Below are 26,853 nucleotides of genomic sequence, written 5' to 3' on the forward strand. Positions count from 1 at the left end.
TGGGTTCAAACCCAGCCCTGGCCAAAAACCACAAAAAAAAAAAAAAAAAAAAAAAAAAAAGAAATGAGGTCTCGCTCTGACTTAGGCTGGTCTCGAACTCATGGGCTCAGGCCATCCACCCGCCTTGGCCTCCCAGACTGCTACGATTATGGGCATGAGCCACGGCACCTGGCCCAAAAAGGTTTTAGAGTGTGAAATACGTACGATCAATGACCAGGGTTCTCATTGTTATTATTTTCATTATCAAAGAAAGAGGTCAGCCAACTTTCTGTCAAGGGCCAGATCATAAATATTTCTGACTTTGTGGTCCTACAGTCTCTGTCACACTGTTGTATCTCCGTATCTCCAGAGCAGCAGCTGTGAAAGTCATAATGTTAGTAAACAAGTGTAGCTATCTTTCAATAAAACTTGACTTTCAAAAACAGGTGATGGGCTGAGTTTGGCTCATAGGCTACAGTGTGCCAGCCCAGACTAAGGCCTGGAGGCTTTGGTTGCTGGTATTGTAACAAAAAGTGGAGCTGGGCTTGGGTGTGAAATTGGAGCATCCAGGTGCAAACTGCTGGCCTGTGGAGTGCTGGGTGGGGGCATCTACCTTTGAGTCCCCATCCTGGGTTCTCGTCACAGGGGAAGGGCAGAGTGTATGTGGTTAAATGTATTTTTTCTGATAGCTAGATACTTGTGCTTTGAATCAATTCAGAAGATGTTGGCTAAAATCTGGGGATGATCAACACTGACCATAAGAATTCAAATAAGGCCAAGTTCCTGACCATGCTGGTTCTGCTGTGCTTCGAGGGGTCTTTGCAATCAGAGCTGCCCTTGCGTCCTATCCCCTAGGAACCAGGGGCCCTCTCCCTATACGGTCTCATATAATTCTCACAAGAACCCTTTCAGGTGAGGACTATTACAATTCCCCTGAAGCTTGGAGAGATAAGGCCATTCATATGAGATCACCCAGCTAGAAAGGACAGGGATTCTTTTTTTCGAGACAGAGTCTCAGTCTATTGTCCTGGGCAGAGTGCTATAGTGTCATAGCTCACAGCAACCTCCAACTCTTGGGCTCAAGTGATCCTCTTTTTTTTTTTTTTTGTAGAGACGGACCGAGGGCCATGGCCTCACACAGCTCACAGCAACCTCCAACTCCTGGGCTTAGGCGATTCTCTTGCCTCAGCCTCCCGAGTAGCTGGGACTACAGGCGCCCGCCACAACGCCCGGCTATTTTTTGGTTGCAGTTTGGCTGGGGCCGGGTTTGAACCCGCCACCCTTGGTATATGGGGCCGGCGCCCTACCGACTGAGCCACAGGCGCCGCCCTCAAGTGATCCTCTTGATTCAGCCTCCCCAGTAGCTGGGACTATGGGCATCCGTCACAGTGTCTGACTGATTTTTCTATTTTTTATGTATATATATATTTTGTATTTAAATTTACTTTATTTTTTTGCAGTTTTTGGCCGGGGCCTATGGGGCTGGCGCCCTACTCCTTTGAGCCACAGGCACCACCCTAAATTTACTTTTTAATTAAACCATACTGTATACATTTTATGGGGTACAATATGATGATTTGATATACAATGCTTAAATCAAACTGATTAACGTAACCATCACCTCACTTACTTATTTTTTATGGTAAGACATTTATAATTAACTCTTAGTTATTTTGTAATGTACCCTTGCATTGTGCACATTAGGTGGGATCCCACCAAATGCCCTCCCCCTCCACCAATCACCTTGCCCCCCACTCCTCACTGCCCCTCCTTCTTAGATTAAGTGTTTTATCATTCCTATGAGTGTTTATATATTGGTTTCATAACAGTATTGAGTACATAGGATACTTTTTATTCCCATTCTTGAGGTACTTTACTAAGAAGAATAATATTCCAACTCCATCCAGGTAAACATAAAAGAAAGTCATAATGTCATAAAGAGCCAAAGTCTCCATCTTTTTTATGGCTGAATACTATTAGGCATAATTTTTATATTTTTAGTGGACACAGGGTCTCGCTCTTGTTCAGGCTGTTCTGGAGCTCCTGAGCTCAAGCAATCCAACTGCCTCGCCCTTCCAGAGTGCTGGGATTACAGGTGGGAGCCACTGCACCTGGCCAGGACACAGATTCAAACCCTGAATTTTCTAACCTTGAAGCATACTCCCTTCTACCTTCTTTGATTCAAAAGGTTCTAGCCCATGGTGGCTCTCTAGCCCTCTCCTGGGCCCGTGTCCTGGACCCCTTTCCAGGCCAGAGGGCAGTGGTCAGAGCTCAGCCTTGCTGCTCAGACCCTCTGGAAGCCCCCCCTTTGTTCTCATTCCTCCCTTCCCCACCCAGACCAACTTCCTGGTCATCTCAGGCTGGAGAAACCTGGCTGGCCTTGACTCAGTCTAGCTGCTCCCCTTGGATTGCCAGGGCCGCCTTCTGTCCCCTCCCTCTCTCTTGCCCAGCAGGTCTGGCAGGTGAATGACTCAGAAGCCCGCCCAGAAGCCGGTGCACCCAACCTCGGGGCTCACCTGCTTACCAGCTGCTGCAACAGACAGGACCCTTACCTGCCGTGGAGCCTGCCTTGTCCCTTGAGCTCCCTGCCCTGAGGACTGTGTTGGACCCTACAGATCCAGGTCAGTCTTCTCTCAGTTTTTAGCCACCTCTGTCCCTTGCTGAGTTAGAGGATGATCCTTTGGAGGTCACAGAAGCTTTGGGGGGGACATGGTCTCTGCCATCATTGATGACCTTGGGCTCTATGGGTCCAGGGACACTCTGTTCCCTCCTAGGGGCTTCGAGTGCCTTGGGATGGACTCAGTCAGAGCGAGGAGGGCAGAGGGAGTCTTCAAGGGTGTGCATGTGGGGGGGGTGCTCCCCTCCTAGGGTCACAGAGTTTGAGGGTTGCAGCTTGATGTGGCTTCAGAACACCGAGGTCAACAGCATCATTTTACAGCTGGGAAAACTGAGGCTCGGAGGAGAGGGAACAACTCCAAGTACAAAGGTGGTGGGGCAGGAAGCCAGGATGGGCGACTGCCTGCCTGGTGGCCCTTCCTTGCTGCCCTGTGCCTGTTCCTGGCTGTTTCTCCCACTGTCCCTCTCTGAGGTCCCTTCCAACCCTATCCTGGCCAGAGCAGGGAGTGGGAATACACGGGCAGCAGCAGCTTCACAGGGGAGTTTTTTTTCTTTTTTGTAGAGACAGAGTCTCACTGTACCACCCTCGGGTAGAGTGCCGTGGCATCACACAGCTCACAGCAACCTCTAACTCTTGGGCTTACGCGATTCTCTTGCCTCAGCCTCCCAAGCAGCTGGGACTACAGGCGCCCACCACAACGCCTGGCTATTTTTTTTTTTTGTTGCAGTTTGGCTAGGGCTGTGTTTGAACCTGCCACCCTCGGCATATGGGGCCGGTGCCCTACTCACTGAGCCCCAGGTGCCGCCCCACAGGGGAGTTTTATGGGCTCCCTGGTGGGAGGCATCTTAAAGGTCAGCCAGCAGTCCTGGCCATAAATCCTCAACTGGTGGCCGTTTAGCCACCACTTGAACATCTCAGGTGAGGGAGCGCTCATTGCTTTGGGAGGCAGTGCTTTTATTAGTGTGGCCAACATCTGGTGAACGGATGATGTGTTTGTCGAGCACTTGGTGCCAAGTACTTTGCAAACAAAGCCCAGGCCCTATATTAACTCATTTAATTCTCTGACACCCCGTGGGGTAAATAGTTGTTATCTCTCTTGTTGTATAGCTGAGGAAACAGGCACAGAGAAGTTAAGTAACTTACTTGAGATTTCACAGCTTGAAAAGTGGGGAGCTGGGATATGAGCCAGGGGAGTGTGGTCCTAGAGCCTAGCCGAGCTCTCAGTGTCATACTTTACTGTTGTCATAGGATGAGGGGGCCTCCTAGGGAGGGGGCCCTGCTGGGTGTGGTGAGGCAGAGGTGGTGAGGGAGGCATTTAGGCCATCTGGCTGGCTGGGCTCTCAGGAACCTGGGGCCCCACGTGTTCCTGTCTTTCCATCACCTGCGTCATCTCCTTAGTGATCATTTTATGCCTCCAGTAGCCCCCTAGCTGCCACAGCCCAGGTGTTGAACAGCAGAGAGAGGGTTGCAAATATTGGCTCAGGGTTTCCAATGCCATGGAGTCCCCCAAGCCTCAGTTTTCCCAGCTGTAAATGATGCTGTTGACCTTGGTGTTCTGAAGCCACAAAGGAGATGGGAGGTGTGGTTGGGTGTGGCAGAGGGATAGGAGGCCCCTGGGCCTTGATTCTGTTTCCTTCTATCCATGGTGGCCTCCCGGAGTGGCTGCTCAGGTGCTATATCCCCACCCCACCTTGCCTGCCTATTAAGGGGAGCTTGGCTCTCAACCAGGGTAGTGCCTCATCTTGAGTGGCTTGATGGTCCACAGAGCAAGTCCTCGTCTGTGGTCCTAAGGGTGCTCACCACGGCCTGGAGAGCTGAGCAGGGCTGGAATTGCAGTCTTCATAATTGGGGCTCAGAGAGGTCAGGTGGCCTGCCAGGGGTCACACAGCCCAGAGATGACACAGAGTCAGACCCTCCCTCCTGGCTCCTGACAGAGCTCGCTGCACATTAAGGCTGGCTCCTCTCCCCTGGGTTTTCCTCCAGAGAATCCTCAAACATCTGGACAGAGGCATCAGGGCTGCAGAGGTGCAGCTGCCTCCCTAGCTGGGCCCCAGATCAGGGTCCCCTGAGGGTTGGCTGGGGTCACCACCTCTCTTCTGGTCCCCTAGGGGCTGGGTTCCTCTGTGTATGAGGACAGCAGTCCTTCTGGCTGTGTCTCTTTAGTGAGTGGGACTTTGGGCTTCCCAGGAGGATGACTGTTCTGGCCTGAAAGGTGAGAGAAGGGTCCTGATGTCCCCTCCCAGGACCTCCACTCTAGGACAGTCATGTGGGCAAGTGGTTCCTATGATGGTCCTAGTCCATCTTCTTCCTCTCCAATGATAAAAACAGCAGCATAATAATAGTTATAATTATTATGTAATAATAATAATATCGACTTTCAGCACTATCACCCTCACGACATTGCCATGTGTGAAGCCCTCACCATATGCCAAACTCTGGTCTAGGCACCATGTATACTGAGCCTCATTGAGTCCTCCTGACCGCCCTTAGCTCACGGATGAGGAAGCCGAGTCTCAGAGAGGTGCAGTCACTTGCCCAGGGTCACATAGCTAGTCAATGATGCTGAAGTAATCAGTCAGAAAACTGACAGCTCACATCACCCAAAGTCACCATCCAAGGTCACACACTTTGTTCACGGCGTATCTAAGACTAGGGCCTGGCTTGGCTGAGTCCTGACTTCAGTGCTTTTTTTATTTGGTGTCTCTGGGCTGGGTCTGCAGTGGGACTCTGGATGCACGAGTTCTAATCCTGCTTCTGCCTCTAAATAGTTCGGGACCTTGGGTAAGCTGCTCAACCTCTCGGGGCCTGTGCTACCTTATCTGGAGGCAGGGGCTGTGGGTGACAGTCCTGGCTGGAGAGAGGCAATTATCCAAGGGGTGTCTCCCATCCCTCTGTGACTGCCAGAGCTTTGATATTTGTTTATTCATTTGTTTGTTTTTTGAGACAGAGTCTCATTATGTCATCCTTGGTAGAGTGCCATGGCGTCACGGCTCACAGTAACCTCCAACTCTTGGACTTAAGTGATTTTCTTGCCTCAGCCTCCTGAGTAGCTGGGACTACAGGCGCCTGCCACAACACCTGACTATTTTTGTTGTTGTTGTTGTCATTGTTGTTTAGCAGTCCCAGGCTTGATTTGAACCCACCAGCCCTAGTGCATGTGGCCAGCACCCTAACCATTGAGCTACAGGCACCGAGCCAAGAGAGCTTTGACATTTAATCCTTGCAACCAACTTAGGCTGCAGGGACTCAAGCCATGCCCTGTCTCGGGGAAGCTGAGAACTAACTTGCTCAAGGTCACAGGTCCGGGAGGAAGGGAAGCAGGGATTTGAACCCAATCTGCGTGTCCCCAGAGTGAATGCTTCCTACCACAAGGAGAGGCAGCTCCCAGGGGAAGGGGGTGTATCCCAGGGTGCCCAAGCATGGAGTAGTGATCAGGTTTGGAAACACAGACCTCTTGGATTCCAGGAGACCAGCCGCAGAGGAACGGGTCTCAGGAACTCAGTGGATAGGTCCAAGGCAGGTAGCCTAGTGCTGCCACCCGAGGGTCCCCATCTACCCTGCTCAGGCCTCCTGCTACTTTGTCCTTGAGCAGATGTCCTTCCCTCATCCTTCCTTGTCTCAGGAACAGAGGCAGCCTTGTTGCAAGGGACTAGGAAAACAGGAAGCTTTCCTGGCCACACTGCGACCTGCTCTGCAGGTGACCCTGGTCCTCCTCCTGGCCCAGCCAAGCCTAGCTCAGCCACAGTCGAGACCTCGCTACCCTAGCAGGGGCAGGAAGTCAGAGGGCTTGGGTAGCACCTGGCCCACCTCCCCCATCCCAGCTCCCTTTACCCCTTGCTTCCCCTGAGCAGTAGATGCTCAAATCTGATAAACTTCCATTTAATCTGATAAAAAGGGTTCCAATGTCATGGCTTGCTTGAGCTGAGCTGGGGTGGGGGTGGGGATCCCAGGCCAAGAGCCAGGAGGCTGCCTCTGCCGCTCCCCCACTCTTCATGCCCTGTACGAGCATGACTTTGCCCATGACCTTGAGCAAATCTTGGCCCTCTCTGGGTCTTCATTTCCCATCTGGGAAAAGAGGGAACTGGCTCAGATCATTCCTAAGGATGCTTCACCTCTGAAAGTCTCTGAATTGCTCAAATAGGTGGCCCCCAGTACAGTTCAGTTTCCCTGCTGCTCTCCCTCGTCTTCCTCCCTCAATGGCCACAAAGTCTAGAGAGGGCAGGAATGTGGTGGAGGTTTGTATTTGCTTCTGATACATGAGACACTGGCCAAGACTGGAGGGAGGGAGTGAGCACCACAAAAACCTGCTCTCAGGCTCACACCTGTGATCCTAGCACTCTGGGAGGCTGAGGCAGGTGGATTACTTGAGCTCAGGAGTTCAAGACCAGCCTGAGCAAGAGCAGGACCCCATCTCTACTAAAAATAGAAAAGTAAGCAGAACGTTGTGGCAGGTGCCTGTAGTCCCAGCTACTTGGGAGGCTGAGGCAGGAGGATCACTTGAACTCAGGAATTTGAGGTTGCTGTGAGCTATGATGACACCATGGCACTCTAGCCTGGGTGACAGAGTAAGACTCTGTCTCAAAAAGAAAAGGAAAACCTGCTTCTCGTCAGTGTGGCTAACTTTTAGAATAAACCCAGGGTGCTGATGTTTGCCCAACTATGAGGAAAGAGGCCTATTAAATTCTTTCCACCTTATTAGTGGAGAACATTGGGACTTTGGGGTTGGATTTGGTTTCAAATCCCATCTCTGTCCCTTCTGATGGTGTGAGCTTGGGTAAGTCACTTGGTCTTCAGTTAGTGGGACTTTAGAGTTTACAAGGGGGTGACTGGCTCCATTCACATCCCTAGCACCAGAAGGTGATAGAAGGGTCCCAGATGTCTCCTCCTAGGACTTCCTGTCCAGGACAGTCATGTGGGCAAGGAAGATAGCAGTAACAAGATAACTGTGAGGGTTATCCCAGGCGGGTGACTGAACCTAGTGCATAGTACAAGCTCAATAAAAAGGAAGGGCACATCCTGGCCCCCAGGTCATCCTAAACCTCCCATTTCTAGCAAATAGACCAGGCTGGATGTGGCAGGCTGCCTCACTGTGCTATCTGAGACCACAATGACATGCTCCCTTCCGATAGCGGATCTTTCTAAGTGGGGTGAGGATAGCACAGTGCTTTCTAGACTTTTTCTCTTTACCCCTTTCTTAAAGTTTTCTGGAAACTACAAAACTGGGTCACAGCCTTGAAGTCTGCTCTCCTGGGACTGTGCGTTGTTTCATCTCTGAATCTTGCTTCTGACACCAGAAGGTGGAAGCCCCATGGTCAGGGAGTGGGCAGGAGGGGGCCTGCCTCTCATCCCTCTCATCCGGAATCAGGCTGGCTGGTTGATGCCACTGACCGGAAGTTGGAGGATTTGTGGGTCCACATGGGATCTTTCTTTTGCTTTTGTTTTTTGAGACAGAGTCTGTCTCACTTTGTTGCCCTTGGTAGAGTGCCATGGCATCACAGCTCACAGCAACCTCAAATGCTTGGGCTCAAGTGATTCTCTTGCCTCAGCCTCCCAAGTAGCTGGGACTACAGGTGTCTGCCACAGCACTTGGCTATTTTTAGAGATGAGCTCTTGCTCAGGTTGGTCTTGAACTTGTGAGCTCAGGCAATCCACGCTCCTTGGCCTTCCAGAGTGCTAGGATTACAGGCGTGAGCCACCGTGCCTGGCCTGCAAGGGATCTTTCTTTCTTCCTTTTTTTTTTTTTTTTAGAGACAGAGTCTTACTATGTCGCCCTTGGTAGAGTGCCGTGGCGCCACAGCTCATAGCAACCTCCAACTCTTGGGCTTAAGCAATTCTCTGGCCTCAGCTTCCCAAGTAGCTGGGACTACAGGCACCAGCTACAATGCCCGGCTATTTTTTTTGGTTGTTGTTGTTGCAGTTGTCGTTGTTTAGCTGGCCTGGGCCAGGTTTGAAGCCGCCAGCCTAGGTGTATGTGGCCAACACTATAACCACTATGCTACGGGCGCCAAGCCAAGGGATCTTTCAAATAAAGTAGAGAATAAACTACCAAAGTCTCTAGGCTCCTGGCAGATGTGCCACAGTTCTCAGATAGCACCCAGGGAATGGCTGGGATTGACTTAGGCACGGTTTTGTTCCTAGGCCCCACCCTAGAGCCACAGGGCAGGGAGCTCACAATACTGGGCACATTTTGTAGCTGCCACCCCAACACCCCCCCACCCCATGCCAATCCAGACATGTGCTTTAGGACTGAGCAGATTAAATTCGCTGGCAAAGTGGTGGTTTCTGGGAAAGGGAAAAGTGTTTGATCAGACTCTGTGTGTTGCTTCCTTTTTTGTGCTGTTTCAGAGTTCATCACCCACAGGATACTTCTTTTTCTTCCTGCCTCTAAAAAATCAACATATTCCTTTCTGCTTTTCCTGGAATCCTTGCCAGGGGATTTTACAATTAGTAGAGAAACAGCATCCCAGCTTTTCCCCTCTTCACTGAGGGGGTGGGTACCTGGGTATGGAGGGAACTAGCGGGAAGCCCCAGGCTGTGGTCAGGGAGTGGGCTTTCTGATCCTCAGTTTTCTCATCTGCTGAATGGGAGCTAGTTATTGCCAGCTAGTTCTTTGCCTCTTACTTTTCAACTGTGTTTATCCATCTATCATCCTGCCTTCCATCTACCCATTCATTTATCTGTCCATCCATCCATCCATTTGTTTATTCATCCATCCATCTGTCCATCTCCAGCATCCATTCATCTATCCATCCTTCATCTGTCTATTCATTCCTCCACCACCTGTAATTCATTCACCCATCCCTTCATCCATTCCTTTATTCATCCAAAGGTGGTTTATTGGATACCTGCTCTGTGCCAGGCACTGCATTCTGGAGATACAACCAAGTGCAAAACAGACATAATCCTGACTTCAGGGGAATTGTGGCATAGCAGGGGTAACGATAATTTAACAAGCACTACAGTACCTTGGACATGACCTCAATGTCTCTGTTTATTAGTTTGCTGACTGTTGCATGGGATGGGTGTAGTACCTTCCTCTCAGAGCACAGGGCAGGCTCCAAGCCAGATTCTCCAGGGTGGGGCAGTCTATAAGCCGCTCACCTCAACAAAGGGGTGCCAGCCGTGCCTTCTGGGGGCTTGGTGTGCAGGTCTGAGAGCTTCTCTTGGGGAAGCTCAGGGCACCACAGCTGCTGGTCTGGTTTTCCCAGTTAGAAGCTGGTTGTGAAGCATCTTAGGGTGGAATAAACCTTGAGGTGAGGAGCTGTAGGCTGGTTTCACAGAGGCGGGGCAGGCTCTCTGGAAAGCCCCTAGAAACGGAGGGAGGTGTGGGGTGTTACTGGGAGCTCTGGGAGGCAGCTATAGATGGAGCTCTAGAGCAGTGGCCAGAGGGTCCCTGGTGCTTCCCCATGGGGCTGATGGGGGCAGGGATAGGTCAGTGTTTTTTTTTTTTTTTTTTTTTGAGACAGAATCTCACTATGTTACCCTCAGTAGAGTGCAGTGGTGTCACAGCTCACAGCAACCTCCAGCTCTTGGGCATAAGTGATTCTCTTGCTTCAGCCTCCCAAGCAGCTGGGACTACAGGTGCCTGCCACAAAATCTGGCTATTTTTTTGTTGTTTAGCAGTTTGAACCCTGGGCTGGGTTCAAACCTGCCACCTGCATGTGGCCGGTGCCTTAACCACTGAGCCACAGGCACTGAGCCCGGTCAGTCTTTTACCCACTATTCCTGGAACGGAGCTGGCCTAGGTGCTGGGGAGTATGTGTTGGATGTGTGCCCAGTCCTCTGGGGTGGTCTGGTCTAACTGTCGTGCAGGCTTACCTGAAAGGATCAGTGGTTCTGGAACCAGACAGAAGTGGGTTCACACCCTGGCTCCCCCACTTCCCAGCTCTGTGTGACTATGAGTAAGACACTTCCCCTTTCTGATCCTCAGTTTTCTCATCTGCTGAATGGGAATTGCAGTATCAACATTGAGGGTTGTCGTGTAGCTAGATGATGCAGGGGCTTAGTACTTAGAAGGTGCCCATGAAAGAGTGATTTATTATCATAATCCATGCATGTGGGTTGACACCCAGGACTCTGAGCCAGTAATTGGATGGAGCATGTGAAGATGGAGTGTGTGTTGAACCCTGCATTGTAAAGTTTTGGAGCGCGTGGTGGTGTAGAGTCCCACAGACCTGGAATCCAGTGCTTTCTTGCTGTGTGACCTTAGGCAAGCTACTTAGGTCTCTGGGTCTCAGATCCTTGTGTAAAAAAGGGGATTATGAAAGCAGCCAGTCTACAGAGTTCTTGCAAGAGTAAACGGGCTCATAAAGAGTGCAGAGCCTGGTGCGCCAGACACACATACACTAAAGGAGGCTGTCATTATCCTAGGGGGCCTTCACAGGAGGAATGGGGCGTGAGGACTTTCAGTGAGAGGTACGGTGAGGACCCTGGGTTTCCGCCGAGGGAAGGGGCTCAGGACCTCCTTCACATGATGTCCCTGAGGTGCTGAGTGTCCCTGCTGACCTGTTGGGTGAGTCACCTTGACCTTCCCGGCAAAGGCTTTGAGGTCTCAGAAGATGCTCATTACTGGGAGCTTAACCTCCTGGGCTCAACAGGGAAGGAGTTGGGTGATCTTTACTGGAGGCCACATGGTCTAGACCAATGTTTTTCAACCTTTTTTATTTCACAGGACACTTGAACCTATAGATAAACTATTGCGGCACACTTAAATTATATTGATTAAGAAAAAAAGAGTAAGGAGAAAAGAATATACTTATTGTGCTTTGAATTTCTTTAGAAAATAATTTAAATAATGATCTTTTAAAGTTTTTTTTTTTTTGAGACAGAGCCTCAAGCTGTCACTCTGGGTAGAGTAACGCGGCATCATAGCTCACAGCAATCGCCAACTCCTGGACTCAAGCGATTCTTCTGCCTTAGCCTCCTAAGTAGTTGGGACTGTAGACGCCCACCACAACACCCGACTATTTTTGGGTAGTTGTCATTGTTGTTTGGCAGGCTCAGGCTGGATTCGAACCCGCCAGCTCTGGTGTATGTGGCTGGCACCTTAGCTGCTTGAGCTGCAGGTGCCCAGCCAGCTTTTAAAAATTTTTGTGGCACATCTAAAATCCTTTCATGGCACACTGGTTGAAATCATTGATCTAGAGGAAAAAGCATGGACTCTGGATTTATTTAACTTTTTTAGCAATGGGATCTTGTTCTGTCACCCAGAGTAGAGTGCAGTGGAACCATTACAGTCTCTGGATTGAAATCCTAGCTCTTCCACTTTCCCACTGTGTGACCTTGAGCAAGTCACCTAACCTCTCTGGGCCTCCGTCTCTTTATTCATAAATCAGGACAAAGCCACCTTCCTTGCAGGGCTGGCTGGAGGCCTAGCACCCAGTAGGCCTGTGTGAAGGGGAGTGACTGGATGCAGCTTCAGCAGCGCAAAGGGAGTAGATATTAATGAGCTCTGGGGCTGGTCCAAAAAGCCAGTCTATAAAACTGCGGCCTGCAGTTTCTGGTGTGTTGCTAATGGGAGTTTATGTGAAGGACACAGCTGGATAAGGGCCCATTGTTCTGAGTGGGGCCGGTTTTATGACTCTTAGAAAGCGTCTTTCATCTGGGAGACCACGGAACTTATGGAGCCTCCCAGGCCTGGGCGGTGAAACTGGGGGACGATGAGGGTTTCTGGGGCTGGTGCCAGGCTGCAGCTGTGGCCAGGCCCTCCTGCCACCACCCAGGCCGGCCAGGGGGAGCTGAGGTCCCCTTACACGCCCTCTCTCTCCCCTCCCCGCCCGAGTGTCACTGCAGTCTCTGCCCTGCAGAGACTATGCTGCCTCCCTGTCCCCGGGCCCAGGCCCTGCCCTGCTGGAGACCTTCTGTGGGGCTTCCAGTTCCAAGCCTGGTCTGCTCGGCAAGGCTGGAGGCTCACAATGTCCCCCAGACTCCCTCCTTGCCATCCCTCTTCAGAGCCAGAGCCACATCCCCTCCATCCTTATGGCAACTTCTAGAACAGGCCCTCAGCCCTGTCCACGCTGTCAGCTGAGCAGCAGCTTTCACTCTGCTGCTCAGGAGACTGAGCCAGGGCCTGGCACTCTGAGCTCTGAGTTGGAGCAGTAACCTGATGCCAGGAAGCAAAGACCTTGTCTCCTGTCCTTATGGGCTTGTTGGCCAGGCCCCAAGCAGAGAAATCCAACCTCCTCTACCTTGGCTCAGCAGCCAGCCCTGAGCACTCTGCCTGTGCTCCCCAGAGGAGGTGCAGATACCCTCAGGAGCAGGTAAGGCTGCTTTCCTGGTGCAGATGGGGCTGACACATGGGCCTGCAGGGACTGGGCTCCTGGGCGGAGCATACGGACGTGTTCACAGCTGCCTTTGCTGCCCCCCTCTCACATGCACCCCAATTGTGGCTTTTCCCCCTTCCCAGCTTCACCTGTTTCATGTTTTGAGATACAGGCTGCAGAGGCTATGTTGTGCCTTAATTGGTTCCCTTGCAAAAGCACTTGGGGAATTCCATCTCATCCTGCACCCATATTGTAGCCAGGAACGGGGAACCTCCGAACCACCCGAATATTAACAGGGAACCTCTGAACCCACCCGAATATTAATCCCTCCTCTTGTCATAAGTTTCTTTGCTTTCGAGGAATAAAAATTCACAAATGAATAGAGTTCTGAGTAAGGACAGAATGAGTCCCCCCTCCCCAATGGGCATACAAGTCTGGGATGGAGTCTTTGTACCTCAGTTTCTCATCTGTAAAATAGGGATAAAAAGTCCTCACTTTTTGGGGTTGCTGTGAGGATTAAATGAGTTACTACATGTGAAGTTTTTTTTTGTTTGTTTTTTTTGAGACAGAGTCTCACTATGTGGCCCTCGGTAGAGTGTCGTGGCTCACAGCTCACAATAACCTCAAACTCTTGGGCTTAAGCAATTCTCTTGCCTCAACCTCCCAAGTAGCTGGGACTACAGGTTCCCACCATAACACCTGGCTATTTTTTGGTTGTAGATGTCTTTGTTGTTTAGCAGGCCTGGGCTAGGCTTGAACCCATCAGCTTTGGTGTATGGCCGGCACTCTTCTCACTGAGCCATGGCCTGAGCCTGAAGTGTTTGTTTATTGTTTGGAGACAGGGTCTTGCTCAGTCTGAATAATAGTGGCCCTCATGTAGCTCATTGCAACCTTGAACTTCTCAGCTCAAGTGATCATCCCGCTTTCTCCTTTCGAGTAGACGGGATTACAGGCCTGAGCCACTACGCCCTGCTAAGTTTTGGAAGTTTTTTGTAGAGATAGAATCTTGCTATTTTTCCCAAGTTGGTTTTGAACTCCTGGGCTTAAGGGATCCTCCTGCCTCAGCCTCCCAAGTAACTGGCATTACAGGCATGTGCCAACACACCTGGTGATACACATGGAGGATTCAAAGAGAGCTGGGCGTGAAGGGGATACTATATAAGTGTTTGCTGTTATTATTGCTGTTGTTTTTATCGTGAACGTGGAACCAGATCTTCCACAGCATGAGTGCTCGGTCCGCAAGACTGCCCCTTCTTTAGACACTAGTTGTAAGTCTGAGCCTCTCAAAACAAACAAACAAACAAAAAAACTTCACATGTAGTAACTCATTTAATCCTGGACCAGCTTCAAGTTGGGGTTCCCATGACCCCTCTTTGAGTTCACTTGTTAGAATAGCTCAGAGAATCAATGCAAGGAAACATGTTTACTGACCTCTTACAAAGGATATTACAAAGGATGAAGGTAGAGAGACACATAGGGCCAAGTGCAGAGCTTCCATGCCCCCGCTGGGTGCACTGCCCACCAGGAACCCCCAGGTGTAAGCTCTCTGCACCCTCCCCAATGGAGATCGCATTGGATAGGCATAACTGACTACCATGTATTGTATTCACGTCTGCCCACTGGTCACGAGCTGCCCATCTCCCTCCTTGGTGTTTGTTTTGGGAGAACTTTTTTTTTTTGAGACAGAGTCTCAAGCTGTCGCCCTGGGTAGAGTGCTGTGCCGTCACAGCTCACAGCAACCTCAAACTCTTGGGCTTAAGCGAATCTCCTGCCTCAGCCTCCCAAGCAGCTGGGACTACAGGCGCCTGCCACAATGCCCGGCTATTTTTTTTTTTTTGATTGCAGCCGTCATTGTTGTTTGGCAGGCCCAGGCTGGATTTGAACCCGCCAGCTCAGGTGTATGTGGCTGGCGCCTTAGCCGCTTGAGCCACACTTCAGCGCCAAGAGAATGAACTGCTCAGACTAGTCTATCCCTGACACCAAGGTCCATAAAGTAGTAGCTCAGGAAGGTCAGCTTCCTTCCCCACCTTGACCCCCAGGACATCTCCGTCTGTGGCTGGGCTTTTAACCTCAGCCTGCTTCCCCATAAATGCAGGTCATGGGTTATGAAGAACCTGGGAGACTTGAGGGAGTTGAACAGAGCATCCCAGCCCTACACTCACTGTGTAAATGCCTATCCTACTAACCAGGGGCAGGGGGCGGTGCCTGTGGCTCAGTGGGTATAGCGCTGCCCCATATACTGAGGGTAATGGGTTCAAACCTGGCCTGGCTAAACTGCAACAGAAAAATAGGTGGGCATTGTGGCGGGCGCCTGTAGTCCCAGCTACTCGGGAGGCTGAGGCAAGAGAATTGCCTAAGCCCAGGAGTTGGAGGTTGCTGTGAGCTGTGAGATGCCACAGCACTCTGCCGAGGCAATAAAGTGAGACTCTGTCTCTACAAAAAAACCCAAAAAACAGTGGCAGGAATGTTATGGAAAAGAAAGTTTCATCTTTGGATGATTGACTCTATCATCCTCCTTTTTAATCAAAATGAGACCCGGTCTCTCTCTGACAATAACTGGTTTGAGGGGGCAGCGCCTGTGGCTCAGTTGGTAAGGCGCTGGCCCCATATACTGAGGGTGGCAGGTTCAAACCCGGCCCCGGCTGAACTGCAACCAAAAAATAGCTGGGCGTTGTGGGGGGGGGCCTGTGGTCCCAGCTACTTGGGAGGCTGAGGCAAGAGAATCGCTTAAGCCCAGGAGTTGGAGGTTGCTGTGAGCTGTGTGATGCCATGGCACTCTACTGAGGGCGATAGAGTGAGACTCTGTCTCCACAAAAACAAAACAAACAAAAAAAACCCCCAAAAATAACTGGTTTGAGGTTCTGGTCACAGTAGGGACTGGCTGGTCCCGGTGGTCTCTTCATTCATACTGCTCACATGAGGGTGGTCTCTGGGCTTGAGAGGTCCACTTTCCCATCCACCTGCTTCCTTTTGATCCACTACGGATGAGGCTGGGCTGCTGGAAAGGAGGGTCAGACTGGGAGGCAGAGGTAGGAGCCCTGGGTTCCCATCTGGGCTTTGCTACCAGCTTGCTGAGCAACCTTGGACAAGCCACTTAGCCTCTCTGACCTATAGAAAATACCATCCCATACTCCTTCTCTCCATTTTTCCCAGGTCAGTGGGAGACACATGGGACAGCTGATTCCTGAATCGCTTCCAGATGTAATGTATCATGAATGATTACGCGTGTACAATAAATCCTGCCCTCACCAGAATGCTCAATGAGTGGGCAATTCTGGTTAATTGAATATTCTGGGACATGGAAACATTCCCAGAAATCCTTTTTGTTTCTTTTGTGGCTGTCGAAACCCATTCGCTCATCTATTCGTGGCTACCCAATACAGGTTCTGTACCAGGTGCCGCCAAAAGAGACAGCAGAGTCCCGCCTCCGTGGACTCACATGAGGCAGACGTACCACCACGGCTAATAGGTTGAAGATACTGATGAGAGGATGCAGTGGGGGTCCAGGAGCCTGCTCTGGGAGTCCTTGGGAAGAGTTTCTTGAGAAGGTGCTACTTTTTTTTTTTGAGACAGAGTCTCACCATGTCACCCTGGGTAGAATGCCGTGGCATCACAGCTCACAGCAACCTCAAACTCTTGGGCTGAAGCGATTCTCTTGCCTCAGCCTCCCAAGTAGCTGGGACTATAGGCGCCCACCACAACGCCTGGGTGCTATTTTGTTTTTAGAGACAGAGTCTCACTTTGTCACCCTGGGTAGAGTGCCATGGCATCACAGCTCACAGCAACCTCCAGCTCCTGGGCTTAGGTGATTCTCTTGCCCCAGCCTCCCAAGTAGCTAGGACCACAGGCGCCCACCACAACACCTGGCTATTTTTCTGTTGCAATTTGGCCAGGGCTGGGTTTGAACCCACCTAGGTATATACCCTTGGTATATGGGGCCAGCGCCCTACTGAGCCACAGGCACCGCCCAGGAGGTGCTACTGTTACTGAGAGAACTTAAGGGCAGTTAGCTGTGGTGTGTGTGTGTGTGTGGTGGTGGTGGTGGGGGTTGGGAAGTGATCAGGGATATCCCAGCTGAGGGCAGAGCCCCAGAGGAACACCTTGCATGTTCATTTGCACTATGGAGCTTATGGGGAGGTAAGAGAAGAGGTGTGTATGTGTTAAGAGATCAAGGTGGTACAGAGAGCAAAAGTGTGTGTGAGCAAGCGGTTGGGGCTGGCCCAGATCTGTGAGGGCTGCAGGCTTAATTATTTAGACTTGTGTATTCTCCAGTATGTGTTTTGTGCTGTGATTCTTTCTCATAAACTCAGAGAGTAGAGGAAAAATGAAATCAAAACACTAAATCACAGGGTAGGGGCCTCAAAGTCAGCTGGGTGACAGAGTGCTAGGAGGTGAGCCAGTACACAGCTGTGTCTAAGGGGCCAACACTCTTGGGGGCTGGCTGAGCATGGCCATGGGGAAACGTGAGCCTGGCATTGCCAGGTTTTCAGATTCATTATGAGAAGCCAGCAATCTGGCTTTTTATGGAAAATCTCCCAATTATTAAATGTTGGCAACTAATTAACAACAGCAACAAAACCACTGTGGGCAAAACAAAATGCTTCTGCAGGCTTAATTTGTTTTATGAATTGGTGGTTTGCAGCCCTTAGAGCCAGAGGGTTCTACTGAGGTAGGTTTGAGGGTGTTCCTTTGGAATCTACCATGGATCCTCGAATGCAGTGGTTCTCAACCTTCCTAATGCCACGACCCTTTAATACAGTTGCTGTGGGTTGCAACCCACAGGTTGAGAACCACTTCTCTAATGAGTGTGCCCTTAACCCTTGATGGGCTCATTGGGGGTGCCAATGAACCCAGCAATGTAATGTAATGATATACTAGATCTGGGGCACATTGGGGGTCTGGGTGCAGCCTCTGCTTGGATCATAGCTGACTTCAAGTGAAATGGTTCAGATGAGTATGTGCCCAGAGCCAACTTATGACTAAAGTATCAGGTGCTATAGAGCTGGGGGTGGGGGCGGGGAGGAAGAGGCCACGTGAAGAGGCTTCCTGGGGATTCTGGATCGTATGATCGTTTGGTGGGGAGGATAAGACTTAGCACAAGCTAAAGAGGGCATGGGTATCTCAGGCTGGAGGGCTCTGAAGGGCTCAGGCCCAGGAGGAAATAAAATGGCTAAGGAGAAGAATCTGGAGTCGATTCTAAAAGGCTCTAAGGACAGATCCTAGATGTGTGCTTGGCTCTAGCTATGAATGCAGGACTCAAAAATCCACATTCTGGTCCAAGGCTTATTGCCATGAGCCCTGAGGTCACTCAGTGGACATCTGAAGTGTTCTTCCTGTTTTGCTGGTGTTCTAGAAACTTTCTTTTCTGCTGTTTTGGCCACAGTTTATTCCCCCTTGGAATGGAAGCTCCAGCGAGGCAGGGGTGGAGGCTGTTTTGTTCCCTGATGTCTTCTGCGGTATCTGGAAGGATGTCTGGAATGTAGTCAGCGCTCAACCAAAAGCTGCTGCCTTCTTACTTAGGCCTGGTGCTTAGGGCAACTCTATGGACAAGCTCTAAGACGCTTAGGTTCTTATGTAGAGATAGACAATAAACAAGCCAACAAATCAATGAATGAGTTGATTTTAGAGGGTGTCCTGTGTGCGGCTTGTTATCCCCCCCCCACCCCCCCCCTCACTGTAGCCTTCTGTTTTTGTCTCCTTCTAGCTAGCCTATGACAGCCAAAGGGGTGGGTTGGGTCTGCCCGGTTCCTTGCTTCATTGATAGCCCTCCCCCACTCCAGGCTGGTACCTGACAACAGGGAGTGGTAAAAAAAGTGTTTTTGCTGTCCAAATTGACTGAACCAACGCAGGCTCACAGTGATTTCAACCTGCATGCACCTGTACCCTTTGGAGGCTACGGAACTTGTTATTATCAACCTAGGAGTAAATGCTGATAAGTCTGAGTGTGAATTGCCTTGCAAATAGAGAGGTGGGGGGGGGAGAGTTTAATAACAACAGGGATAATCTTAATTAATGACCTGATAACTATAATTAATTGCATCATATCCGGAGGCCCTCTTTGGAATTCTGGGAGGGAGTAAGTACTGTTTGGCAGCTTTGGGGCTGGAAGGGAAGGCAGGGATGCGCTGGGATCTCCGTTCCACCACTTTGATACTGCGAGAGCTTTGGCAAGTTAACTGACAGCCCTGAGCCTCAGTTGTCTCGTGCTGAAAAGGGGGCTACACACTTCCCAGCCCTCAGCACAGTCCATGCCTGCGGCTGCTGAGCGCTGTTGGTACCCTGGTTATTATTCGCGGCGGGAGCGCAAGGCTGTAGCTGCCCTTGCTGGCGTCAGGCAGCCACGGGGGCGAAGGGCTCCGAGACCGGACGAGGGGCAGATCACAAGCCCAGGTTTTCCCCTGGACAGGTCCAGGATTCGCTCTGCCTTGCGGGGCAGCTGAGGGCCACCACCTGGGAGTGAGGCAGGGGACACTAGCAGCCGGCGTGCCTGCCTGCGGGGGTCTCTGAAGCCGGACACAGGGGCGCGAGATGGTGCGCGCGAGCGTCCGGCATTCTGGCGGGAGAAGCGGGGGTGAAGGGGCGAGGAGGTCCCCGCCGCACTCCCGCGGGACGCAGTGTTCTCCCGGTGCGGCGGGAGGTGGGGCGGGGGTGCCGCGCCCCTGCCCGTAGGGGCGACCCGGCGGGGACAGCGCGAGGAGGGCGAGCGCAGCCCCGGCCGGCAGGGGTTAAGCGCTGACCTCAGCCGCGGCGCCCCGGGCCGGGCGGGCGGCTGGGGGCGGCGCCGTGTCGTGCCGTGCGCGGCGGCGGCCCGGGAGGCTCGGTGGCGCGGGCGGCGCGGGCGCACTCCCGGCGGGCCGCGACCTGGCGGGCGGGCGGCGCGGCCATTGGCTCGGCGGCGGCGGCGGCGCGGCGGGGGCGCCGTCCCGGCCATGGGCACCCGCGGCGGCCTGCGGGGCTGAGGCGCGGCCCCGGCCGCCGGGCCTTTGTGAGCGGCGCGGACGACAAAGGCGCGGGCCCGCGGCGGCCGAGGCCGGTGAGTGAGGGCGGCCCGGTCGTCCCGAGTCCCCGCGTGTCCCTGCTTCCGTGTGATCTCTGTGTATCTCCGAGTGTGGGAGAGGCTCCAGGAGTCGGTGTCCTCTCCGGGAGGCCCTGGGCGTGTCGCTGCGAGCCCCTGGGTGGCTGTGTGTCCCCGGGGGTGAGAGCCCCCGAGCCTGCGCCGTCCCTCCGTGTGTGGATCCCTCTTGTGTCGCTGGAATGATTACGTGACGAGTGTGAGTGTGGCCTTTGTGCATCAGCCTGTGGGGGGTGTGTGTGAGAGTGAGAGAGAGACCTCCAGCGGGGTGGGTCAGCACAGTTTGGGAATCTCTACCCCACCCCACCCTGTGCTTTGCTTTCCCCACCCTTCACTGTGGTCCACCGCTCGCCGCTGAGCGCTGACCTTGGTTGGGGAGAGTCCCAGGAACGCAGGAGGTCAGGGAGTGCTCCTGTCTCTGCTGAGGGACTGACACCCAGAGGTAGAACAGGGATGGCCTCAAGCAGGAGCGATTGTGGGAGGAGAGGATGCCCGGGTCAGCCCTGGGGCAGGGACTTATCATAGAGTAGAAGACTAGCCTTTTGGGATGGCCTCTGAGAAGGAGTCCAGGCCTGATTATCTGGTGGCCTGAGGATAGTTCTTTCTCACTCTTCAAGGGTGGGGTCCTGGGACAGGGGTCATGAATTTTCCTTTGGGCCGAAAGCCAAGGGACCCTGCTTAGTCCCAAGCAGAGAAGTGGTGGTGGATAGGCTGCACTTCCCACTGGCTTTGGAGCTGAGTAGCTGTGAGTCCTTGGCTCCCCCTTGGGGATTCAACCGGGAGAAGCCACACCCGGCCTATCCCGAGCCCATCTGCTCCTCCTTCTCCTCCTTGGATGCTGGGGAGAGAGAGGGCAGCTCATTAAAATGCACAGCCCTCCCCCGCAGGCCCTGCCTAAGCATTAGCGGCAGCATCTGTCCACCTGCCCAGCACTGTGCCCCCACAGTGGGCAGGCTTCTGCATACATGCTAGAAAGGAGAGCACAACTGGAAATGAACAAACTCCCTGTGGACGTGGGGTGGGGGCTGTTCTTCCCCTTTTTTGGACTTTCAGGGTGAAGCTTCAAACCTTCCTTGTAAGGCCTTACATGTACCCAATCTGATTCTTGCTCCATCACCCTTGCCTTCCGAGGTCCCCTGTTCCGCTCCTTTTACTACCTGCCTGTTTGCACTCACCCTGCCTTTGCCCATCCTTCACCTCTTTCATTTCTCATTGGGGGGGGGGGCTACTTCCTCAGAAGTCAGCTGGGCTGGCTCCCTATGATCTGAGAGCCCCTGCCCCAATCAGGATGGTTCCTTTACACCTTGCAGTGGAGCAGGGAGCATATCTGTCTTTGATCACTAGCTAGAAATAGTGCCTGACGCGTAGTATGTGCTCAGTTAATAGTTGATGAATAAATCAATGTCTAATGATGGTTCCTAAATTTCACTGTTTGAAGGTTTGTTTGTTTGAGACAGAGCCTGGGTAGAGTGCTGTGCCGTCACAGCTCACAGCAACCTCCAACTCCTGGGCTTAAGCGATTCTCTTGCCTCAGCCTCCCAGGTAGCTGGGACTACAGGCATCCGCCACAATGCCTGGCTAGTTTTTGGTTGTAGTTGTCATTATTGTTTGGCAGGCCCGGGCTGGATTTGAACCCGCCAGCTCTGGTATGTGTGGCTGGCGCCTTTGCCTCTTGGCGCCAGGCCTGTTTGTTTGTTTTTTTGGACAACAGAGTCTCACTCTGTTGTCCAGGTTAGAGTGCTATGGCCTCAGTGTAGTTCCTGGAAACTTCAAATTCCTGGGTTCAAGCAATCCTCCTGCTTCAGCTTCTCTAGTAGCTGGGACTACAGGTGCCTGCCACAATGTCTGGCTAATTTGTTTTCAATTTTAGTACAGATAGGATCTATCTCTTGGCTCAAGCTGGTCTTGAACTCCTGAGCTCAAGTGATAACTCCTGTGTCAGCCTGCAGTTTGGTCTGAGTAACTGTGCCCAGCCTGCTCTTTGAAGTTTTAACTCTGGAGGAGTCTGGGGAGGGAAGAAAGCTGGCAGACTCCTTGGGGGCCCAGGTACCAGGTTAGGATAAAAAGAAGGCCTACTGTTAATTAGAGAAATAGCAAGTTAATTAACAGACATGTAGAGTATGTGCTAAGGGCTGGGTACTGGGCTAGATGCTTCAAGCATATACTCCTTATACCCTGAGAAGGAGTAGAGTGGAAAGAATATATGTAATCTTCTTAGATAAATTTTGAAAAGATAAAGTGGATAATGCACGTTATGCTAAGATAGATAATAACTACTTAGATTCATATTGCACGTTCACACCAGCTACCTCTTTGTTTCTACAACACTGATAATTAGGCGGGGAAGATGGGTTCATACGCATTTTACAGGGAAGAAAATTAGTATGGGGGGGAGTAAGTAACTGCTGAAGGTCACAGCTAATTAGTGAAGGAGCCGACTCAGCTGGGATCTCCCTGGCTACCCAGTCCTTAAATTCTGTAAGCTTGTCTTAAGTGCCTTTGTATTACTGTCACCCAGCTGGACAATGGTAAATGAGTCACTGTTCCAGGGGTCTAAAGTCCAGGAGAGAAAATCAGACTCATAAACAACAGGGTGTTCCAAAGTCCTCGTTCCACTGTCAACTCCAGCCAAGCTCGGCTCCTTCCTTGCCGTGTCCATGGAGTTCCTGATCTCTCACTGGCTCAGAGGAGGGCATCAGAATCACTTTCCTTCAGGGTCCTGGTCTGATAAAGTTCTCAGGAGTGACCGATTTTGCTAGAACTTCTGCTGGGGGCCCTGGGCAGTGGTGTGTTGGGAGTCAGCTTATACCCATGAGTAAGAAATCAATTGCTAAATTTTAGGAATTTTGTGAACCGGCTGATAAATGCAGCCATGATAACAAATGGTGAGGATATAAATCTATAATTAAACAGATTGTATTTAAAAAGGTAAGACATTCTCAAATTACTCCCCAACTATTTTATAATATTGTCCTATTACCTATGCATTTGTGGTTATTTGTGCCTTTGTGTGTACATACACGTATGTGTGTGTGTAATGCATATAATGACATATCATTGCACTTCTCTTCCCAGTTCTAGGGTCAGTGATGTCACGTGGGAGCTTGAAATTGGCTATATAGTGGGAGTATTTATTTCACAGGAATTGGCAAACACTGTACATCAGGGTCTTTTCCCCTAGAGAGCCAGTTGTTAAACATTTACCAGCACACCCCTGGGGATCTAGCAGCTCTGGTGCAGCCTCTCCCCTGAGGCTTACATTCTGGAGTGACACTGCCGTAGGGGGCTGATTATAGTGTCCTCATAGGTATGGAGTGAGAGGGGCAGCTGTTGGGCTGGGTCTGCGGTGGTGGTGTGGCGGGGCTTGTAAATTACCCCCAAATCAAATAAGCTCTATTCTTCAGCAAGTGAGTTATTATCATGAACCAAGAAGAGGGGAAATGGGGTGAGAAGGAGATGGCAGTTAATTTAGAGCTGGCCGTGTCATTGGTTGAATACCCACACTTGGTATGAGCCAGGCATCTGGGAGGCAGAGTGGCAGTCCTGTCTCTGGAGAGACTGTGGACAAGTGAAGTAGCTTTGGGACTCATGGAGATGTGACATGTGGACATGGGTGGCCAGAGCTGCCTGGGGTACTTTAGGCAACAATGGGCATGGCCCACCTATATGGATTCAGAGACCACCTAAGACAGTAGAGTCAGACTGTTGCTCTGTACAGTTTGTGATCTGTGGTGGGGAGATGGAGTGTGCAAAGCTGTATACAGTGGAAGTGGAGGAAGGTGCAGAGTGTAGCAGGAGAATGGGGTGGGGAGAAGGAAAAGGCCTGAATGGGAGGAACAGCATGTGCAAAGGCTCAGAGGTGCAAACTGTTGGAAATTCAGTCTGGCTTAGGTGTCAGGTGAATTAAAAGTCGGTGGGGGGGGCTCGAGGTAGAGCAGGGCAAGTGCTGAACCTTCCTCAAGTCAGAGGGCACAGTATCATGGGACCAGCAAAAGAAGCCTGCCAGGCTGCACGGTCAGGGGCATCGTGCTCTGTGGATCACTCCCCTTCCTTGCAAATCTTTAAGGTTTCTTTGTAATTTCCGTTACCCCCAAAGCTTGTTGCTATTTTAGCTTCTGCATCTGTGGCTGGTGGATTCTCAGAAAAATTAACATGTTAATATCAGGCCAACAGGACTTATTTGGGAAGCTGAGTCTTCCCATCTCCCCACTCTCAATAATATCAGAAAAGCGAAGATAAAAGTAACTTCTGCCACTTTTATTCTTAATTTAGATAGATAATTGAGAGTTTATTTGTTTAAAGGCAATTGGTGTTGACTTTATGCCTGTAGGTGCCAGACGTTTCTTATGCATCAACTCATTTAATTTCCATTCCAATCTTGCCGGTAGCTACTATTTTCCCATTTTTTAGATGAGGAAACTGAGTCTCAGAGCATTTGAGTGACTTATGTAAAGGCCACAGTGTTTGTAAGTGGCAGGATTTGAACCATGTAGACCCTGAGATCATTCTATATTCTTGGTTCCCCTCCTTTGTTCTATTTTTTTCTTCCCTTTGAGCACAGAAGGGAGAGATTTATTTGGAGTCAGCACATTTTGCCATTCTTGTTTGAAGTTAAAACATGTTTTTTTACCCGATGTTGGCAAGGTCCAGCCTGGTCATAGCTGGGTTTGTTACCCTGAGGCTGAAGGTCAAGGCTGAGAATAGAATCCCAGTGCCCACATGGGCACCCTAGGCCCCAGGTCAGGAAGAGCTAATAATAATGGGTTGTATTTATGGAGAGAGCTTATTCGTAGTATTAATGGCTCATATTTATGGAACAGCAGGCACTTTGGAAGTAAGTGGATCTCAGGAGCTTGTTCAGTCCACAGCCACCCCAAGAGGTGGGATATGTCATTATCTCCATTTCCGTACCACTGAGGCCAAGGCCTGGGTGAGCTATTTTGCTTACCCAGGGTCATGCAACACGGTACCTTGTTCCATTTGCTCCAGAGCCTGCCTTTCAACCTGTGTCCTTCCCTGGGGAGTACTAGCCCTCCCAGGACGTGGGCAGGGGGGTGTTAAATCCCCACACACTATGACACGGCTACTAGGAGTGTCCCTATTTTTACAGGTGAGAAACTGAGATACAGTTGGGTCAAGTGAGTTGCCCAAGGTTTCTTTAGAAAGAGCCCCAGGAGGGAGCAGGGTACCCCTCTGTACCTAGAGCCCAACAGAGGCCTGGCCCCTCAGTAGATACTTGCTAAGGGAGCAAACCAGTCACTGAATCAATGAACGATGAACACCACAGTGTTGAGACAGGTTGTCTTCAGGTGGTGAAATAAAGGGTTATTTAAACGTGTCCCTTGATGATCTCTAGCAGCAGTGCCCATGTGCGTGGAAAATAATAATAGACTGTTGACCACGTGGCCACAGGCACAGATGGTGCCCACCACTTGGGTAGAGCCTAGCCCTGAGCTCTCTGCCATGGGGTCATTTTCCCATAGCCTGGTGGTTAAGAGGGTGGTCTCAGGCCAGGCCCCACCATCACCTTTTTGCAGATACCTCTCCAGTGCAGGGCAGTGCAGGTGGCTTGGGACAGCATCAGCCCATATTGGCACGTTGGGCCCCAGGCGAGGTTGTGTCTGGGTCTTGGACCCCTGCTTCTCCCCAGAACCAGGTCCAACTGCCTTTCCCTCCCTACAAGTCCCTGTTCCAGTCCTGCCTGATTGGTATGCAGCCCTGAATTCTAGCCTTCAGCACACAAGGCAGGAGCCTGCTCTCCCACTTCCTTCTCTCTTCATTGTTTGAAGTGGGAGACTTGGAGCGAGCTTTAAAAATGCGGGCTTTTTATTCAATTTCCCTAGAAAAACAATGGTTAAATTAAGTGGGGGAAATAACAGTCTCTGGAAATTGAAAAAAGCTGTTCCTGAACCCATACATTACCCAGAATCTTTGAATCTCTTTTAAAATAAGCATTTATTTTACTTTAAGTTACATATGTATTGCATGACCATGGACGAAAACAGAAAATAGAGAGAGAAATTTAAATTCCCTTTTTTTTTTGCCATTACAGTGTACATTATTCATTTATTCAGTTAATGGTTTGCTCACTCAGCAAGTGCCTATTTAGGGCACACAGTGGGCCTGGCTTGTGTTGGGCTACTCTGCTCCTTCCTTTCTACTTGACCCATCTACATCTCAATTTTCTCACCTGTAAAAATAGGGACCCTCCCAGTAGCTGTGTGGAGCTTTAACAAGAAAGTGCAAGTAAGATGCTTAGGACAGCACCTGGTCCAAGTCAGAGCTTAGCAATATTCCCTATTGTTATGTAGGAAAAATTTTCCCTCTGCTAGGTTAAGTTCTGTGAGGGAGCCTGGGAATTAAACTGCCAAAGAACAGATTAATAGGAGAAAAAGAATATAGATTTTTATTTGTTGTTTATATATATATTTGAGACAGAGTCTCACTATGTCGCTCCCGGTAGAGTGCTGTGGTGTCACAGCTCACAGCAACCTCAAACTCTTGGGCTTAAGTGATTCTCTTGCCTCAGACTCCCGAGTAGCTTGGAATACAGGCAGCTGCCACAACACATGGCTATTTTTTTTTGTTGTAGTTGTCATTTAGCAGGCTGGGGTCAGATTTGAACCCGCCAGCCCCTGTGTATGTGGCTGGCGCCCTAACCACTGAGCTATGGGCACCAAGCCTGTTAATATTTTTTACTGTAAGGAAGGCTTCAAAGAAAAGTGAAAATCCAAAGAGGCAGTTACAGCCAGGGGTTTGTATACTGTTTTAACAAAGGGCGATAGATTGTGGAGAGGTGACCAGACAAGGGAAAGGGTTTGGGCTACTAGGAGTAGTAAATTTCAGGGAGAAGGTGATTAGGAAATATGATAGATAAAGGTTGTTTAGTAAGGTTTGTTATACAGATAAAGGAGGGGACATCT

General features: G+C 50.9%; 1 protein-coding gene across 8 annotated transcripts in view; it reads left to right on the top strand.

Annotated features, from left to right (window-relative positions):
* The first annotated feature begins 2,490 nt into the window (after positions 1 to 2,490).
* Positions 2,491 to 26,853, top strand: part of ARHGEF10L (Rho guanine nucleotide exchange factor 10 like) — a 154,261-nt gene continuing 129,898 nt past the window's right edge. The window contains exon 1 of one of the 8 annotated variants that reach the window (XM_053575188.1): positions 2,491 to 2,600. The gene's annotated coding sequence lies outside the window, so the exon portion shown is untranslated. Of the gene's footprint in view, positions 2,601 to 19,205; positions 19,390 to 19,695; positions 19,892 to 20,110; positions 20,130 to 26,853 lie in introns of those variants that run through there. The other 7 variants (XM_053575190.1, XM_053575195.1, XM_053575186.1 and 4 more) reach the window with 7 other exon arrangements.

The sequence above is a fragment of the Nycticebus coucang genome, chromosome 22 (genome assembly GCF_027406575.1).
Source record: "Nycticebus coucang isolate mNycCou1 chromosome 22, mNycCou1.pri, whole genome shotgun sequence".
Taxonomy (NCBI): domain Eukaryota; kingdom Metazoa; phylum Chordata; class Mammalia; order Primates; family Lorisidae; genus Nycticebus; species Nycticebus coucang.